Source organism: Zophobas morio, unplaced genomic scaffold (assembly GCF_036711695.1).
Source record: "Zophobas morio isolate AGI-343-1 ecotype UQ-CSIRO unplaced genomic scaffold, CSIRO_AGI_Zmor_V1 ptg000011l, whole genome shotgun sequence".
In the NCBI taxonomy this organism is placed as follows: domain Eukaryota; kingdom Metazoa; phylum Arthropoda; class Insecta; order Coleoptera; family Tenebrionidae; genus Zophobas; species Zophobas morio.
Genome location: NW_026972116.1, coordinates 11,183,266 through 11,203,452, shown reverse-complemented (window position 1 = coordinate 11,203,452; position 20,187 = coordinate 11,183,266). Strand labels below are relative to the sequence as shown.

General features: G+C 33.2%; 1 protein-coding gene and 1 long non-coding RNA gene across 4 annotated transcripts in view; both read right to left on the bottom strand.

Moving 5' to 3' along the window:
• The window catches only part of LOC135126912 (uncharacterized), a 459,555-nt gene that overhangs the window by 243,489 nt on the left and 195,879 nt on the right, over positions 1–20,187 (bottom strand). The gene's annotated exons all lie outside the window — the stretch shown is intronic.
• On the bottom strand, positions 5,457–8,180 carry LOC135126484 (uncharacterized). Its single transcript, XR_010280043.1, has 4 exons — positions 7,969–8,180; positions 7,709–7,912; positions 5,612–5,766; positions 5,457–5,563 (listed from the first exon to the last, which is right to left on the bottom strand). It is a non-coding gene; the product is annotated as an uncharacterized LOC135126484 (long non-coding RNA).

Below are 20,187 nucleotides of genomic sequence, written 5' to 3'. Positions count from 1 at the left end.
TTGTTTGAAATCATGGCTTGTTCACAAAATCTTTGACGGTTTTATACGCAACATGGTGTTCAAATCAAGCGCAAATACCGTTAGTTAATACACAATCACTGCAATTCGTTCATCCATTCCACAATGCCAACACACGTAAAAGCTTTTTATTTAAATTTTCATGGCTATAAAACGCTATAAAGTATCTGTCTTTACGCAGTGAGCGATCTGTTGATTGGTAGGATACCTGTCCGTCGCTCTTCCAAAAGCCGGCGTTATTCTAAAGAGGAAATTCTTTGGAATAAAGTGTCTCAAAGTTTGATCCTCTCCGTCTTTTAAACCGTAGTGACTTCAGAACGTCGAGGGCCATTAAACGGTTCATTCATTTTTACTGTATCGATTTGAAACAGAAAGCGAGCTTGAAAGCTTTAAAAAGCACAATAAATATAAATTACTCAAGGCCGTTTTGGCGGATATTTTTAATGAGTATTACCAACGAGGGCGGGTGCTTACACTTAATAGGCTTTGAGCACGATTCAGGTGCGGCTGTTGTAGCATTTTCCACAAATCCCTTGGATTTTGATTGATCAGAATATTATACGGAGATTTGTGAGAGCATAAAATTCTAATATTTATTTGGTATTACACCGAAAGGGAACTGTGTAAACATTTTTTCGTTGCTAGGAGGAAATTGGTTATGAAATTTTCCCAATATAATTTTTCTTTTTCCAGAAAATGCGACTATATATATTTGTTCTCCTGACGTGTTATTCGTTCCCCTTTTTATTTATCGTACTTGATCTTTACGGAAAAATCGGGGTGGTGATAAAACATTAAATTGTCGCCATGGAAGCGCCTTCATTAATGTCGGAAGCATATCTATGTGACCATTTTCCTAATGTGGGTAAATATTAATTTGGCCCAAATTTCTCTGGAAGCTACCCTTACGGAATCAAAGCGAACCTTCTGCTGATGGTAGGGAATAATAAAGCGAGTGTTCGACTCGTGCTAGGATCCGACAACGGAGTTTTACTTCCATTAAGCAACAGTTAGATGTTACCATAAAAGCTATGATGGAGTGTCCTATGTACTTGTTGTCACACCCACTAATAGCTCTGTTATTTTCCATTTCCCGTTCTTGCGCCGTTATGGACCATCTCATCTTAGGAGTTTAAATGGAACATGCGGCACCGGCCATAAGCCACCCATGAAAATGTTAAACATAAACAACATAAAATTTTATATCGACACATAGCTGTGGAATGGCAGCACCCTCATAAACCAGCTCAGCATGCCGCTTCACAAATTGGTTCCATGCACAAGACACAGCAATAATTCTGGCCACTTGAACATACAGTCAATTTTATTGATCTCGTTAACATCTACGATGCTTGTAACGAGGAATGCGCACAGTTAAATTAATTTCCTGTTAACATGTCCCATATCTCATCGATCCATCATCAGGACGGGACTCCATAAGGTCTTTCGCACAACATGCCTTCTATGTACATGCACTACTTCATTAGTGAGGTCTTGCTGGTATTGTTATTTATGTTTCCTGGTGATGCAATCAGCTCCAATGTGCCCCACATTCCGCATACGGCATTCGCAGTCTTGTCAACGTGTGAGGCAGTGACCACTTGAATCAACACTATATTATAGTGTCGTAACCACTTTATTGTGCACAATAAAATCTCTGCCAAGACACAACATTAACCCGGAGTTTACAGGTCGACTACCGAATTTTTCTGGAGACCTGTTAGAAGCTCCTTTCCGTGCAATTGATCTAGTGGTGGTCGAACAAAGGCCTCTTCAAAGAACAATTTCGAGGAGTGATGGAGACTCTCTTACCTCTAAAATTACGCCACTTATTTTCCGAAAGGAACTCAATTTAATGGCGGTGTTAATGATAGCTGCGAGGAATTTTTTGACAGCTCGCCGGTCCTGTTATCGCATTCATGCCCTCGTTGCTGAAAAAGCGCGACATTTTTGTCGTTAAATCCAAAAGAATGTGGCGCTAAGGGTGAAATAAAGTGCAGTCTTCCTTACCGCAGAGAACGATAATGATCGCGAGTTATGAACGTTAAACAATTACAATCCCGAGTTTCGGCTGGAATTTGGAGAATTTAACGCATAAAGAACACCCAACAGAAAATTTTATTTTCATTAAGTTGCGTCATGTGAAATGAATATATTATAAGGAATTCGGGTTGTATTCCAGACAGACACGTCGGCTCTTATAAATTCAATATTTATGCAGACTAAGTTATTCCATGGTATAATAAACATGCACTGCATTTTGAATTTATGACTTAGTTAACTGTCACCGGTTCTAGGAAATGCTCTCGTTATAATGACACTGGATAATGAACGTGAATTTCCCATGTTCATTCTGGGAATTTCTCAATGTTGTATAAATCTTGAGAAGACACCGCGGAAGATCGACTGAGCGGGAAATGGCTGCCAAAAATTATTGGGCCATGGATGTGGTCGTCATTGTGATGTCGGGGCAACAAATGTCCACGAAACGAGGGTATGTATCCACGCGACACCATACGAAGAGCTATGAAGCAATAATTCTGTAACTGCAGAAAGGACAGGTGTTGTGTTCTAAGTATGAATAGACAAAGTGCGTGGTAGCATTTTTTTGTTTCTTATTTTTGCTTTTACTGGAAATTTGCGAAATAATGGACATTAATTGTGTACGTCTATTTTTGATCATGACACAATCACGTTTAATGCGTTTCATAAAAAACTTGAATCTAATTTTATAAAAAAAATATTGAAATGTGGATGTAACAGGTGAGATACATTTAAACGAAAATCTACATAATCGTTTATAACCATAATCTCGTCTTTTCGATCGATCGTCAATAACTCGAAATGAGTGAAAAATTTCTAGAGTAACCACCGAATCGTACATAAATTTCAAATTAATGGTAATATCATATAATGTAATATTTTCTCTGTAGCCTATCATTTATTTTGTGTCCGAAGCCCACAAAATCGTTGAAATTCTGTTTTCCATTAAAATAGTTTCAATTGTTATTCAACAGGTTGTGCGGATCTTTAGTTAAAATATAACTTATGTATAAAACTAATCCTTGTCATAAACACACAGTTTATCAAGTTACAAATTACGAAGCGCAAGTATTGAAAAATTTAACGATATGATCAGTATAAATTCATGGCAAGGTGGAAACTACACATCTCTTTAGAACACGAAATTTGTATTAAAAAAAAAGATGCAAAACTAAAATAAGCATAATAATTTTTTTTTTTTAAAGGTTGAAAATTAAGAAGATTTTGAAAAACTCAAAATGTGGTCACGATAAACCAAGTAACACACAACTATTGGAAAAACAGAACAAAATATGACCAAAATCTGATCCTTGTTGAATTAGAGTTATGGCAGACAAAAATGATTTTTTTTTCTAATATTCTACAACTAACCCTATATACTTTATTAATGGAAAGAATTTATTTCAAAGTTATTTCGACATGATTTCCTTCGCCCCTTAAGTACAGTTAAACAAATCCTTCTTCTTTGAAAAAAGTTACAAACTGTCATTTATGAAAACCTTTATACATTAAAACACATATGGAATATAGATAACTAATACCAGTAACAGTCTAAGAAGCAACTTTTTAAAATTATACTAAGATAAGCTTAAGTAGACAAAAATTTCAATTTGCGATAAATTACTCGCATTCCTGATTGCGGAAATCAAATTATGACTACCACCACAGTATTGAGTTGACAAACGTGAATGTAGAAACATTTAATATATATTCTTTTAGTGAAATTTTGAATAAGTGTTGCACACACAGATTTATCACAAAATACTCAGCGGCCTAATTTTGAACATTCTGGTAATACAATAGAGCAAAGTGCGCCTGCTGCAAGCGCGGAAAATGGAGCTAGCCTCAATTTTATCTTTTTTCAACACATACCGCTAATGGGTGCATTACGGACAGCCTACATATTGGACGACATCTGTTTTGCGTACACTACAGAGGCAAGATTCGAGTGCGTGTCCTGGTGATGAGTTGAAGCACACTATTTAATTATTATGAGAACAGCGAATGCCCACCTACCAGAATTAAAATAACAATAATTTTTCGCATTTATTTTTTAAATCTTGGAAAAACAGTTCATTTCAGAAATATATCGGTCAGAAATAATAGAAAAAAGACAACGCAAATTCGTTGCTGAGGCATTACCTCACCTGCATCATAAGCCAAGCAGACCTTGGCAACGGATTAACAATTACTTCAAAAATATGAATGCATTGTAAAGGGCGAAAGTTATGCCTGTATTTCTTGCGAATTTGGCCACTTGAAAATGTGCCGATCAACATTATTTCGACAAGGGCACGTGTATCAATTCCGACACGTGAGTGTAATAGTAATAATAAAACAGTGCGGTGTATTGTTCTTAAGATCTGGTTAAAAAAAATTGCGTGGACCATTTCTTATTTAATCCATAAAGAATATGGATAGACCCGCATTATCCATATTTTTTATGGATTAAATAAGAAATGGTCCACCCAATTTTATAGATGAAGATTAAAAAAAATAAGCACTGCAACGAACTCAACACTGCTACGTTTATACTGGTATGATTATATACTGATGATCATATAATTTGTTTCCTTTTGCGAAAATTTGGTGCCTAGAAGGAAAAACTCAAAGTGGATTCGTAGGCCCCAAGTGTAGGAGTATGTTATTGTATAACATTTAAATCACTTTAATATAGAGTATGAGATGAGATGACGTCATCAATTTCTTGGAGGGAATGATTAGCCAAATTTTGATTAGCGTTTTACCATGGACATATTATTTCCAATATACATACAAATTTGAGGAACAACCCAGTAAACACAGTTACGTTTTAGCGATGTTAATGCCACTTAACTCTGTCTACGATCTTGTTAGCTGTTACATCCCAAACTGCGTACATTTGCTTTCCCTGTGCTATGTAATGTAATCAACAGTGACCCATGCTTGTAACATACTGGTGACATCCACATCGTTTCAGACTAGAGACGTGCTCGCGGTACATCATCATAACGTTGTGTTAGTATGTCTCTAGATTCTCTATATTTTTATGTATCTGTTACGTTTTATTTTAAACGCCAATATAACATATTAAATGGACATAGACGTTACGTATATATCGCAACATCGTAAACATATGACTCTCAGTATATTTTATTAACATGATCTATGCGATATGAATAGGCATTTCAGAAAGTCTAGTTACCATTTAGGGATATGGATATGGAGAGTAAAATTTAGAGCTTACAGTAAATTATTATTTTATTCAATGTTTGAAAAAATATAATATGTAATGAGTAATAAAATACAAAAATTAATATAAATTCATAATATAAATAAATATATATATATGATTTCCTAATTCGAAAATAATACAATATAATTTACACTTAAAAAAAGACACAGAAACTATAAACTGTCGTTGTTTTTTCTTTCTTCAGGCGTTGACTAGAATGTCGTAGCCACTCTGAGCAGCGTTGTTCTACTTCTTTTTCTATTGCGGAATGGGTCTTCATTGTAATTTCTTCAAAAATAAAAATTGTAATAATTATATTTATTGCAAAAAAAATACCTTTCATAATATTCATTGTTTTTGTCCCAACCATTTTGGAATTTTCCTACCGAACAAACAAGCTACAGCAAATTCGCTGAATTTTTTTTTTTTTTTAATATACGCTCCACATTGTTCTTTTTCCCATTACCACCTATCTGGGACAATAGCAGTTCCTGAAATAAGAAAAGAAGAAAATATTTTTATGTGTATATATCGAGTAACTCTGAAATATTTAAGTTCGGAAAATAAAACCACAAGATCACGAAGTAGAGAAAATTTTAAGTAATTTCTTTTATCTAGTCCTAATTCAGGGGAAAAATATCAAGATCCACACCTCAGTCAGTGTCATTTGTTTTCATCTAAGCAACACACAGCAAAAATAAAGAAAAAAATTTAGTCACAATGGAAACTGAATAAATCATTGCCGCATCATTTACATTTAACAAGTTGTTCCGTATTTGTTTCTTGAAACTGGAGCAGCAATTTAATTACTTTGAATCCGTGTGACAATTAAAGGATTTTTTTTTCCGAATCTATTTGGAAGTCACCGCGTATGTATAACATACAGGGTGCTTCACTATAAGACTTTTCTGCAACCCAATATGTATGTAACGTGTTAAGCGAAATGTGTCATGTTTAGTAGGTTCCTAAAAAGTGTTATAGTATTACAGGCATCTACCTGTATATAATATCCAAAATTATGTTATATGTAAGTACATATAAATATATTTAGTCCAGTCATTTTAGCATAAAAAAGGGATCAACCTCAGAATGAGAGACAATAAGCTGAATTTTTGTATACGCCTTAATTTTGGCGTTCTAAAAGTTGTCTCAAAAGTCTAATAAAATCTCGTGTCTGCGTCGTAAGTTATTCAAGGTCAAAGGTCAAGAAAAACAGTTTTTTGCAATTATCTCAGTTTCTATTGCTCCAATGATGTTAACAATTATTATCATAATTGTAGAGCACAAAATTTGGGACAAATTTTATTTGAAATATTTTTTCATGCGCTCAATCGTTTTGGAGATAGAGCACAGTGAGCGCGCAGCGCTCGTCCATACGTACTGTAATGCAATCAACCGTGAATATCTGTCAATACTACCTTGAATTTTGAATAATTTGTATTATTAATCAATTAATACATTGTATTTAATAACATTTTACATATTTTCAATATATTCATAGAATAATACTTAACTATTTTGTGTAATTAAAAACTCATTTAATGAAATATTTATTGTATATCTCAATTTATTTGTATCTTTAAAATGTGCAAGTTTTTAAATACTTATTTTCTTATCATGATTATAACGGGAAGGTCTGGAAACAACAATTCAGGGCACCGAAGATGACGACGATGAAACAGAAATTCCCGAACGTCCAGAAGATGACGGTGAAGAAGAAGAAAATTGATACTTTTGTTCTTTAAATTATTAAAAATTTATAGATTTTCACTGCAAGATGAATCGTAAGAAATGTCCAGCTGCTGAATAAAGATAAAATTAAAATATATGAACTCGTTTTACTTCCTTAAAATTTACTTTGAAAAAATTAATATAACTTTAAGATATATAATAATCTAACCTAAGATATACCTACAATAAATATGTCATTTAAAGAGTTTTTAATTACACAAAGTAGGTAAGTATCATTAAATAAATGTATTGCAAATATGCAAAATGTTATTAAATGCAATGTATTAACTGATAAATAATACAAATTTTTCAAAATTCAAGGTAGTATTCACAGATATTTTCACGGTTGATTGCATTACAGTATGTATGGATGAACGCTGCGCGCCCACTGCCCGCTATCTCAAAAACGATTAAGTGTATCAAAAAATGTTTCAAATAAAATTTGTCCCAAATTTGTGCTCTACAATTATGATAATAGGTGTTAACATCATTAGAGCAATAGAATCCGAGATAATCGCAAAATAATGTTTTTCTTGACCTTTGACCTTGAATAACTTACGACGCAGACACGAGATTTTATGAGACTTTTGAGACAACTTTTAGAACGCTAAAATGAAGGTATATACGAAAATTCAGCTTATTATCTCTCATTTCGAGGTTGATCGCTAATTTGACTGGACTAATTGTATTTTTTTAACTTACAAAGAAGCCTGCTTGTTGTAGTAGGCAGAGATAATCTTCTAATTCCTCAAAATTTGTTTACCTGTGGTCTTGGCGGCATATCTTCTATTACTGTTTTCTTTTTGATTTGTCACATTTGATGACGTTTTCATATTGGAGATTTGTTCACTCGTTTCCTTTAGAATTTCTTTTGTTTCGCACATATTTTTTGTATTTGTTTCAAGTCTAGAGTAAAATTATGTTCATTAGCACCTAGTTCATAAAAAATTGCAGTAACATACCTTTGCAACATGTTATGGCAAAGCGCCTCACTTTCAAAAACAATCACCGTAAGTTCTTCAAAATCAGCGGGAGTATCTTCAGTGATTAATGGTGGTATTTCCAGCTTGTCTGAAAAAACTGTTGTTGTTATTTACGTACAGTTATCAAAAACAACAGAAGCATGTAAAAATTAAAATGATTACTTCATTAGAATTATATTAACTTACCTAGTGTAAATTTAATCCACACTGAATGGCACAATTTTCACAAAACTGCATTAAAAATGAAGTGATTTACGGAGTCACGAGAAAGGTTCGGTGGTTGTGAACCAAATGGCCAAATGGAATTCGACAGCTTCACTGTGAGTCTGAAGTGCAATAACCATAAATACGGAAAAAAGGGATCGTCCGACTCATAGACAAACCAAACCAACAAAGGTCCGACTGCATCCCCCAAACATCTGGTGGATAGTAAATGCAGAAGTTGAGCGTTATTTTTTCACTAGATAAAATAAATTTAATAAAATCAAAATTAACCACTCTCTAGTTTTTTTGCTACCCATCATCGCTTTATAAACGTCGTTATAAAATCAAAATTCGACGAATGAACTCTTCAAAACCTTGTCCCGTTTCAGGGACAATGGGCAAAGAATTTTTATGGCTTTGTTTGTGTCGTTGGGTCTTCCCTATATTAACCCCAGATGTTTAAGGTGACCAAACGTTCCGATTTGATCGGAACTGTACCGATTTCAATACTCTAATAATTCCGATTTCAAATTTCGTCCAATAAATGTTCCGATTAAAACATTCGTTCCGTGAATGTTCCGATTTCTATAAATCTGATAAGAATAAAGATAAATCCTCGGATAAATCACTAATAGTAATTTTATTTTGTGAAAAATTGGGAACAAAACTTGTATCGATACGGTTGTCAGCACTGCACTGTTTTAAATGTCAGCAGATGTCAGTACTGTTAGTATATTACAACTAAAAATTTTCAAAGCAGTTATATATCAGATTACGATGGAAATGGAAACTAATGTTCCGGTTTCGGACTTTTGAAATCTGGTCACCTTACAGATGTTCTATTTATAATTTGCCAAGCAGGTACTTACAAAATAACATTTCAAGTGAACAAGTTTACAGAAATAATTCTTAGAAATTATTACAATGAAAAAACTTGTCTTTGGTGTATTTCTAATAAAGCCGTTGTATTTTTCGCTCTGAATATAATTATTAATTAAGCATTACGAACTCACTGACGAAGGTCACTTTTTAAAGAATACGACGACCCACATCTAATTGACCACACAATCTTTAACAATAAATTTCAAATAATACCATAGTGGTTTTTTTAAATTTTGATAAGGTGTTGTAAAACTATTTCTGTTTCTGTCTTCATTCCAGGTGCTGTATTTACTTGGGCAAAAGATGCCGTACGTGGGATTTTAGGGGCGGAAACGTATACCTGCTTAAATACTGTAAATACAGTGGTGTCGAACGAAGACAACAACAGAAACATACCGGATGTATTGGGCAGGGCCTAAATTAATGTGCACTTCTACACATTTTGTGCAGTTCAAAAATGCATTTGTGCAGCTGGAAATTGCAATTTGTGCAGTAACTTTTTCACATTATTAACATTTTTACTTCCCGAGCGTAAGTTACTATTACTGACGCCGGTTCATCCCTTCACCGAAAAGAATCGAGGAATTTTTATGATTTTATTTGTCAAGTTGGAACCTCAAGAAACCCCAGATGTGCTATTTTCGCTCTGTCACGTACCTGCTTAACAATAACACTTGTCTCAGTGATTTCGAAAAATTGCACAACAAAAATTTTATCAGTCGTACTTGCGGAGTCGTACTGCCTTCACAGCTCTTATCACTTTGGTTTTTTCTTGCATTGGTAATGCGCTGTTTCTAATTTTCTTTTGTGCTATGACAAGTATTATTTACATTATTATTGGCGTCATCACAAATTTTTTATTGATCCAATTAAGAACGTGTCACCCCATTTTCTTAAAAATATGAGAATACGCAAGTCTTTATTTAAAAATGACAAAATAAGAATTATAATAATAAAATTCAGAACATTTTTTTCGATTGTGGCTTAATTAATTATTTTAGTCTTCTGTTTTGGGAAGACAACACACACACTTTTGTGATGTACCTTTAAATAGTGATATATGTATGTATTAATCGTGTCGGTATTATGCCTTTTTTAGATTTTTGTTTATAACTTTACAATATATTTATTTTGAATTTGCGTTTTGCTATTATTTATTTATTATTAATGTTGTAGGTATTCTCACAAAATCGACAAAATCATACTGCACTTTAATGGGGGGGAAGGGGGAGAGGTGTAAAAGTACTATTAAGAACACAAGGGGGATTATTGCGATTGTGCAGTTGGAAATTTTCCTTAATTTAGGCGCAGGTATTGGTTATTATTAGAGAGCGGATTTTATGAAATTTGCATATCCGTTATTTTTTGCATATAAGTCTTGATATTTAATATGTGAACTAATCATGCTAATTAAAAATGAATGCAGCTATAAAAAATTGCATATTTGCATATATTTGCCTTCTGCTGCATATTTCACATACCGGGTGCATATTTTGCATTTTTATCAATTTTTGTGCTACTTTGAAAAAAAAATGCCATTCGATCGGCATTTTTCTAGAAAAACGAAACTTCATGAATCATATTGCAAATATTGTCCTGAGCTTCAAATAACTGGGTTTGGGTTTTATGGTAGTTTGGAGGAACCACTGGGTGTTAAGCCATCCTTCCAGGTAAATTCGGGTCCTAATTACTTTTGGAAATACCGTTCATTTCAATATTTTTGTTCGTTACTTAAGTGTATTAATGGTATGTTTTATGGTGGTCGAAGGGACGTTATCCTATTATTTTTCATCGTGAGTTTGCATTTAAGTATTTAAAGCGATAGAGATGTGTGTCAATATGTAGATAACTCAAATTAATTTATGAATTAAACCTTTTCCTGAACTTATTCTTCAAGAAGGAATTGTGTTTTGTTGTGCCTGCTCTAATCCGATAAGTATTTTTACATCTGTGGACGCAGTACGCAGTTTTTTTATTTACAAATACATACTTTAGAATCACCGGAAAAATTTTTGTTAGAATATTTCGAAAAATATTTAAAAATAAATTGTTACCAAAATAGTAATTAAATAGTCGATTACTACTATTTTTTAATTCGTTCTGTTTACCTATATTTATTTTTGAGTATAAGAATATTATCTTAAAAATGTCATTTATTTGTCAGTGAGATCTAATTAAACACTTTGCAATGTGATTTATGTATTTTTTGTAATAAAAGTTAAGGTGTTTTTGCAATTTGTAAATAAATTTAGTTCGGTTATTACGCTTTTTTTAATTTTTTGAGCATGTGCAACTGCATATCTCTGCATATATTAAGAAAGTTATTGCATATTTGCATAAATTTGATGCATGTCATATGATCATATTTCCCAAAATTTTGCTGCATATTTTCCGCTCTCTAGTTATTATACATTATTATACACTCTATTACCGACATTAAAAAAAGTCTACACTATTTCGTCATATCTGCTGCTTTATTATCAGTTTTCAGTTAGTTACATATTGGATATGAAATTAAGTGAATTTTTTGAATAAATAATAATTTAAAGATCAACCACAAAAATACTCAATTATAATTATACATTATACATTACCAGTTTATTTTAGAGCCCAAGATTACATTGGAAAAATCTAAACTTTTGAAAATTTAATGTTAAACAGATATACCTATAACTGAGTGCGAAAGTCAATACACAAAACTCAATGATCAATTATTGTTTTGTATTCAAATTATTATTTATTTTCCTTACGATCAAAGTGAAGAAATTGTTTAATTCATTTTTATTTAAGAACGATATCGCTGACCTTGAAATAGATTGGTTTTTAATTTCGATTTTTTTCTTTTTGTTGCTTTTGTTGCCGATCAACATATTTTGCATTAGAATTAATAAAATAATGAAATATATCATTTTATTTTTCGAGGTCATTTCAAAATTCTGTATATGTATAATTGTTCCTTTTTGGCAGTGACGCATAGGCAGAGGTTAAAAAATAATGTCTCATTACTAGTCTTAATTCGTATTACCTGTTAGATGGGACATTTTTTAATTCTGATCATAAACTATGTGCATTAAGTCTTTTGTTCTGTTTTATAAAGCGCAGGTCGTTATGCACTTATAAAAATAAAATTATAAATAAATATAATTACAGGAAATATAATATGAAAAAAAAAATTAAGAGCAACTCACTATTGGCGTCATCTCGCTTGTGCAAGATTTAAGACAGGGAAGAAATTTCTTTTTTTAAGACTCAGCATCTTTTGTTATGAATATACTATTTACTTGCAACACAAACGTAAATAATAAATATAAAATAGAGCTATATAATACTCGATATGTATGTTTTTAAATGTTTTTTGCTGTGGCCCTGTCAGAAACGTTAATTTTCGATTTAACATGCCATTTTGTAAAATCAACTGAAAAACAAACACACGCATAATTAACTAATAACATTCCGAAGCATGTATATATATATATTAATCAGATATCTAGTAACTACAGTTAACATTACTTATTGGTTACATAACCGTAGTACTCCATTGTGATGTTACAAGGCTTACCTGCCAACTATATCGCAGCGACACAATAATGAGATATCTAGTAAATGCAGTTAACATTAGGTGTTAGTTACATAACAGGAGTACCACAGTGTGATGTTTAAATGCTTATATGCAAGCTATATCGCTGCGACATAATAATGAGATATCTAGGAAATGTAGTCAACATTACGTGTTTGTTACATAGCATGAGTACTCCATTGTGATGTTATATAGCTTACGTTCCAGGTATATCGTTAAGACATAATCATGCGATGTACTTATTGTTCTTTTGTGAGTACGTACCTGACACGTTAACATCACAACTGTGTTTACTGGGAACCAGTCCATTGGTTTCGGAGATTATTATCTGTCTAGAAAAATTGACACAGACGAGAGACAGACGAAAACGGGATACTTTTTTCGCACCCTAGGGGATTCGCTTACGTTCCGAAAGTAAACAATAGAATAAATTATCACCCATGCATTGTATTGCAAGTAAATTCTAATATACAGGGTTATCATAAATGATTGTAGTTGAAGTAGGCGCTAACGCAATTGTTTTGATGTGCCGCTTCTTACTTTCAAAAAATTATTAATTATTATAGTCCACTAAAGTTATGGGGAATTTTTGTTTTGCTTTGCTGTCAGAAGAATGTCATACTGGTCATTTGTCATAATACTTTCCCGCGCACGTCTTGTTTACTTGTGTTGTTGTTCCAGTCTTCTTTGTTATAAATTAAATTGAATTAAACCAGTTTTTATCAAAACTACAACGATTTGATAACAGCGATTAAGGTAACTAGAAATGAATTAATGTGTATTCATATTTCAAATAAATCTGTTTTAGGTTAAGATGGGGTACACTCTTGAACAAAATACGTTTATTGTTATGTCTTACTATCGAAATGGGACGTTAAATGCGGACGGGGAATGGGTGTATTCTGTTCAAGCTTGCAAGGATGAGTATTTGGCTAAATTTCCAGAAATAAACATTGAAGAACAGTCTTCAATGACACACATAAAAAGAATCGTTGACCGATTCAACAGCACTGGAAATGTTTTTAAAGGCAAGTCACCAGGAAGGCCTCCAGTTAGTGAAGAGGTGGTCGAAGATTTGAGGGAAAGAATGGAGCAAAGCCCAAAAAAATCTTTGAGTAAACTGTCTTTGCAATCTGGTATCCCATACACCACTTGTCAGAAAGTTTTAAAAAGAACATTGCATATGCATCCTTATAAAGTATCGTCAATCCATGAACTTAAACCAGCTGATTATCCTCGTCGTGTTGCATATTGTGAATGGTTTCAAAACAACATGAACAACAACAGAATTTTGGATGTCATTTTTTTCTGATGAAGCATGGTTTCATCTAAATGGCTACGTTAATTCGCAAAATTATAGAGTTTGGAGTGCTGAAAATCCTTTTGTTTTTGAAGAAAGGCCTTTACACTCTGTTAAAGTTGGCGTGTGGTTAGCGGTTTCGCGTAGAAGAGTGATTGGGCCAATATTCTTTCACAACACAATTAATTCCGCTAAGTATAGGGAGCAAATATTAGAGGTGTTTCTAAACCACCTGGATGATGAGGAATTGCAATTTGGTTACTTCCAACAAGATGGAGCCCCAGCCCATAAAACAATGGAAAATTTAAGATACTTGCAAGAATTTTATGGGGATCGTATAATAAGTCAAAATCTTAATCCAGAGTGGCCTGCTCGTTCACCTGATTTGACTCCACTTGATTATTCAATATTTGGATGGATGAAAGATAACATATACAAACATCGATTACATACTTTGGAAGAACTAATGGATGCAATTATACATTGTTGTCAAAATATTGATGTAGTGATGTTAGAAAACATTTTTGAAAACAAAAAAAGAAGGGTAGCTTTATGTTTACAGCAAAACGGGGAACATTTCCAGCATCTTTTATAATTGAAAGTAATCAGCTTTTGGTGAGTGATATAAATTATATAGCGACAAAGTATTAGGTTCTGCTTAATTCTAGTTGACAATGATTTAATGATGAAATGGAAGAATTTAAATGCTTTGATGTTCATGGAGTAACCTGATCATTTTCACAGTATGAGTGATTGCACAGGTTTTAAAAAGTTTCAGATAACCAAAGAAACAGTGATATGTATTTCACCTTTGCTAGCACATCATCTAGAATTTTCTGTAGATATGTAAGTGTAAAACTTACGTCAGTAATCAGAGATAAATATTTCACTTCCAGCAGTCAGTTTCTCTTCAATGGACTAACTCTTAATTGGTTTATGATATTTCGTTGGTAGAGCGTACTTAGACTGTACTATGGATTTTATGGACATTCATCAAACAATAGTGGTGAGAATAATTCCTTGAGTACCCAGAGCAGTGATTATACTGTACCAAAAAAATTTTGTGATGCCTCAAATTGTAGATGAGCAAGCAAATGTGAAAGATTGTTGTTCATCTAGCTCGTTTTCCAGACTTCATTGGCGCCTTGGACTGCATATGCACATATAAAAATTAAATTACCAGGTATATGAATTTTTGTTAACATAGAACACAAAAAATGAAATAGTAAAAGTTTTAGGTGGAAATCAGAAATTTTTAGAAATCAGGAAGATTATATCTTCATTAATGTACAAGCCATATGTGATGAAAGGATTAAATTTCAAATATTGTGGCACAATGATCAGTAGCTACACATGATAGTACTATTTTTAATCATTGTTCAGTTTAAGATCTGTTTGAAAATGCACAACTACAGAGTTGTGTGCTCTTGGATAGAATATTTTAAGACAATTTTATTATATTATTATATTCCTAAGTAACAAAAGTTATCCCTTAAAAAAATGCTTGTTGACACTACTGATATATCCCGTTACTCCAGTACAACAGCTCTATTATCAGTCACACATTGGAAGCCGCAATAGAATTGGATGCACATTTGGGATTCTGAAACGACAGTTTCCTGTGTTAACAGTTGTGATTGTCGCTGTTGTTTTACACAACATTTTAAAACAGATTGTAATATTTGACAGTAAAAATTTATTGGTAATAAAATATTTTTTTTTTATTTCATTTATAGTGAAAAACATTAAAATTTATTTATAAACTAACAATATCTCATGTTATTGTTAACATTACATTAAAAATGAGCATCATTTAATTGAAAAGAGTCCTTTTTCGACATACTAAAAATGTATTTGTAAACTAACAATATCTCATGTTATTGTTAACATTACATTAAAAATGAGCATCATTTAATTGAAAATGGACTCTTTAATGTTTTACTTTGAAGTAAGTACGTTTAATTCAAGGTCTGGTTTTAAAACCCTTTTCCTAAAATTACATTCTTCAATTTCTCGTTCCTTATTTTGTAGTTAACAACTCCTGCCCGAAATATTGCTTTTTTAATTTTGCCACTTCATAACCCCGCCACTGCTGTGAAATTATGTTCCCATGAACAGTCTCCATAACCTTTGCTCTTTTTCCACTGAACCAATTTTTAGTGTGAACTGTGAAGTTACTGATCTATTAGCTTTTTAAAATTATTTGGCATGTAACACGCCAGTGGTCCTGAAAATAAACAGTAAATTTTTTATAGATAACAATGAAATGTATATTTACTTCTTTTGAGGTTGCTACCACCCTGTTCAACTATGCTTTTCTGTTCAACATTGGAACCAAGACTGTGATGTCATCTTGTACCTAAACACACAGGATTTCCTCTGCACCATCTTGGCTATTTGTTGGTTTGATGCTTTCATTTTCGTCCCCACTATGTGAAATGTACGTCTCCAGTCTCCACAAGTGTTTTGATTTGTGATGTTCGTAACTTAACCAAAACAAGGATCTATTGTTTCAAATACTGGACGTGGTCCTTTGCCAATCTTTCTTCTTTCGGCCTCTTCGTGTGCGGCTGTTTTCCGGTCTTCATTTTTCTTGTTCTTGTACCACTTTTTTTTAGAATTTTTGTCGCACCAATAAATGACATCGTCCTTTTTATTTTCAATGGTAGCTTTGGATTCATATTCATAAACTTAATCCATAATTAAAACCTCCTCCGGTGTACAACTGGTTATTCGGCATTTTGTTGTTCCATATTTTTTTTATAAACTGCACGAACACACGAGGCACGGGGGCACGGACACAAATGAATTTACGTAACACTTCTAAGTGTTAAGTGAAAGCGGTGCAATTAGGCCTAAACACTTAAAGAATGTTTTATTTATTTTTGAAAATAACCTCAAACAGAGCATGACATTTAATTAATAGTTCGAATTACTTCGAACCGTATTATGAAGCGGCAACAGCAAAATATTCATTTGTTTTCAAAGCCAAGTTGACTACAATCATTTATGATGACCCTGTACAAGGTGATTATAAAAAATCGTTCATAATTTGGCTTTGAAATTTCGTGAATTTTGCCATCTCTGTGGCAATTGATGATTGACCGCACTACAAAAATCACGCCTTCAAGCCGACTTGGTGTACCTCCACAGACAGTAAAAAATAACAGAAAATCGTAGATCTCTGCAGAGAACATTCCAGGGAACTGAGTATAAAATACTCTGGACATCGGAGAGACATTGCGCATGATAACAAAACAATCTGAAATACAATAACTAATGGGACGTATCATACGATATATCAATTCACAATTTTTGAGAAGATATAGTGCTGAAAATCCCCAGGCAGTTATGGAAGGACCTCTGCATCCATTCAAAACGATAATTACATGGTCCAGTTTTCTTCCATGAGACGGTTACTGATCGAATGGTGAACAGATGTTAGATGTGTTTATTGACTAACGATTAACCAGGATGGTGAGTGTTTAGCAAGATGAGACCAAAATTCGTACTGCCCGTGAACCACCACAATACGTTCGAGAATATTTTGATCAGCGCACGATAAGCAAAAAGACATATACCTATCCCTTGGCCAGTTCCCTCGCCAGATTCAAACCCTTGAAACTATGGAAAATGTATAGATCACTTAATGTTCTAAAATCATTAACGGTTCGGAACTAAATATTGCTATATTTTGTCCTACCATATTTTTTACTTCTCTTTTAGTTACACATACGTATTGACTTTTCTTTTCACTAAGAGTAGAAAACTCACGTCTCCCGGCTAACGGCTATGTCGATTTTTTTTGTCTACCAAAATATATCTACACCATATTCCTAACACAAATAGAAATTTAATAACGAACGGTCAAATAGTTTCGGAGAAAATGTCCGAAACTCCGCACCATTTGTTGTTAAATTTCATATGAGTTAGGAAAAAGCAAAATTTTTCATAGTAAAAGCGATTTAAATGTTATGCAATAACATACTCCTGTACTGGTAGTTTATGAATCCGCCTTGAGTTTTACAAAAAGTTGTGTGCAATATATGCATGACTGCCACGTAGCCACAATTTTTTTTCTTGTACAGTGAATTTGTTTAAAAGTTAGAATTCAGGTGCGAGAAAGTTCTCTCTAAATAACTTTGGACCAATTATTTTTTCTAAGGCGGCATTAAATACTACCTGAAAGAGTATAAGTATCTCTTTGCATTGGGCCTGTATTAATTTTAATAAAGTTACACTGAAACGATTTACTTTTTTGCAAGTATGTCTGGAATGTGCAAAATTTTCTTGGAAATTGCTAGTTAATTATGACATGACACCCCGGAGTTTAGACTCTGGAAATGATTCATTCGGTTTTCACTTTGGAACGAACCATCGAATATTTTCACTTGAAGGTAAAACTAGCTTCAAGTCATTTGACTACAAACCTAAGAGAATATAATGAAATTCTCCATATACATTTTGGATTAATCTTATTAAGTGAGCATTATTTGGAAAAGATGCTCGTTAGGTTTGTTATTGTGATTATTGCACTCACATGTCACATGATGTCAACTGACCAATCAAACGCGTCAATATTTGTAAATTCAACCAATCAGCATACAATTACGTGATAATTGCACACTGTGCAATTACCACTACCGATAATTATCACTAGCCAGATGTGCCAACTATAAGATAAGCAAGTACCAGTTAATTGCAAAAAAAAACAAGAGGTTACTAACCAAATATTTAATTATGAAACTAAGAATTGTAATTAATTATGGTACAGTTGTAGTAATTTACAGGGGTTTGTGTGCTTGGTGAAGTAGTAACTATATTTTTAGACATTTGTACCAAAGCAGACGGTGCGCAATTTGTGGATTTGTTATTAGACTCTTCCATAGCCGTTGAGTTGGCGCGTAATTTGTCAATCATTTGATAATGATGATCTCCATCGAGCTGAAGGTATGGTTTGATGGAGAAAGTATTGGCATGACCGGTAATCTTTATAAGCTGTTCTTCACCGACTCCCGCTTTTGCAAGTTGCGACACTGCAGTTGACCGTAATGAATGATTACTAATCTTCTTTTTCTTTATGTCGATGCCTATTTCTTCTGCGGCGGTTCTTGTCCATTTCCCCATTTCATTCCTTCCAACGGGTGAATTTTTGAACCATCCTACAGAACTAGGTTCTCTCCATGCAGGATTTGGCGTTAAAAATAAACGATCGGTGGTTATATGTTTACCTCTCTTGCTCAGCATTTTTTTGTAGAGCCTTAAATAATAAAATAATTATTATTTTGTATTTGAAACAGTATTTAATTACCTAACAGGGCAAATTCTAGGATCTGTGGTGTTTGTTGCAAGCCATTTGCTGTCTGTTAATTTATGGCTACCTCCTTGAGCTGTTTTGGAAAAAATACAATTGTATTCTATTCGCCCCGTAGGCAAACCACAATTATCACTTTCTTCCTTAAAATGTTTGATAGTAACGTTAACACCTTCACATCCCCTCCAAGCTAATTCTAATCCAGCCACATAAAAAAACATTTTCTGTAAACCATCTGGCGTGTCTTCGTTATAAATCTTTAGAATCTTGTTGTATTCTTCTAGAGTCAAAATTGAGGAACTAGTTTTGCGTTTTTCCGGTTGTATTTGTAGGTTCCGGCGTTTTGCGTCGCGTGCATTTCTACTACCCTTGAATTCCAGGTCAACAAAAGGATCAAACTTTATACCAAATTTATTGAAATACAGTTCTTGCAACTGCTTTGCCGTTACATTCCACATCGTTTTTATTACTGCTTCTTTGTAGTCATTACCATCGACTTTTTTCATATTGTACCCCCAATCTTTGAGGATGAATGCTAGTTTTTCCGTGGAAGTGTTTCCATCAAAAACATATTTGCGTTCACCGCAAAACTTCTCAAATTGCCTCCAGATTGAATTTCGTGAGTTCTTCGTATTTAGCGGCGTAATGTTTGTAATAGAATCATCAATTTCTTTTGGCGTGTTACGACCAAAACGAAAATTGGACATGGTTTTTTAAACCCACACAAATTTTGCAAAATGGCTGTTCTTATTTACTTGCGTCGCCATAGTATCGCACACCAAACTACTTCGTAAATCATTATAAAATTATTTTTAAAATGTTTGTTCTTGCAATAATCTGTTGAATATATTGCGTGCATCACAATGAAATCGATAATTTTGAACAACAATAATCTCTCATGCTTGTTGCCTAAGAAAAATG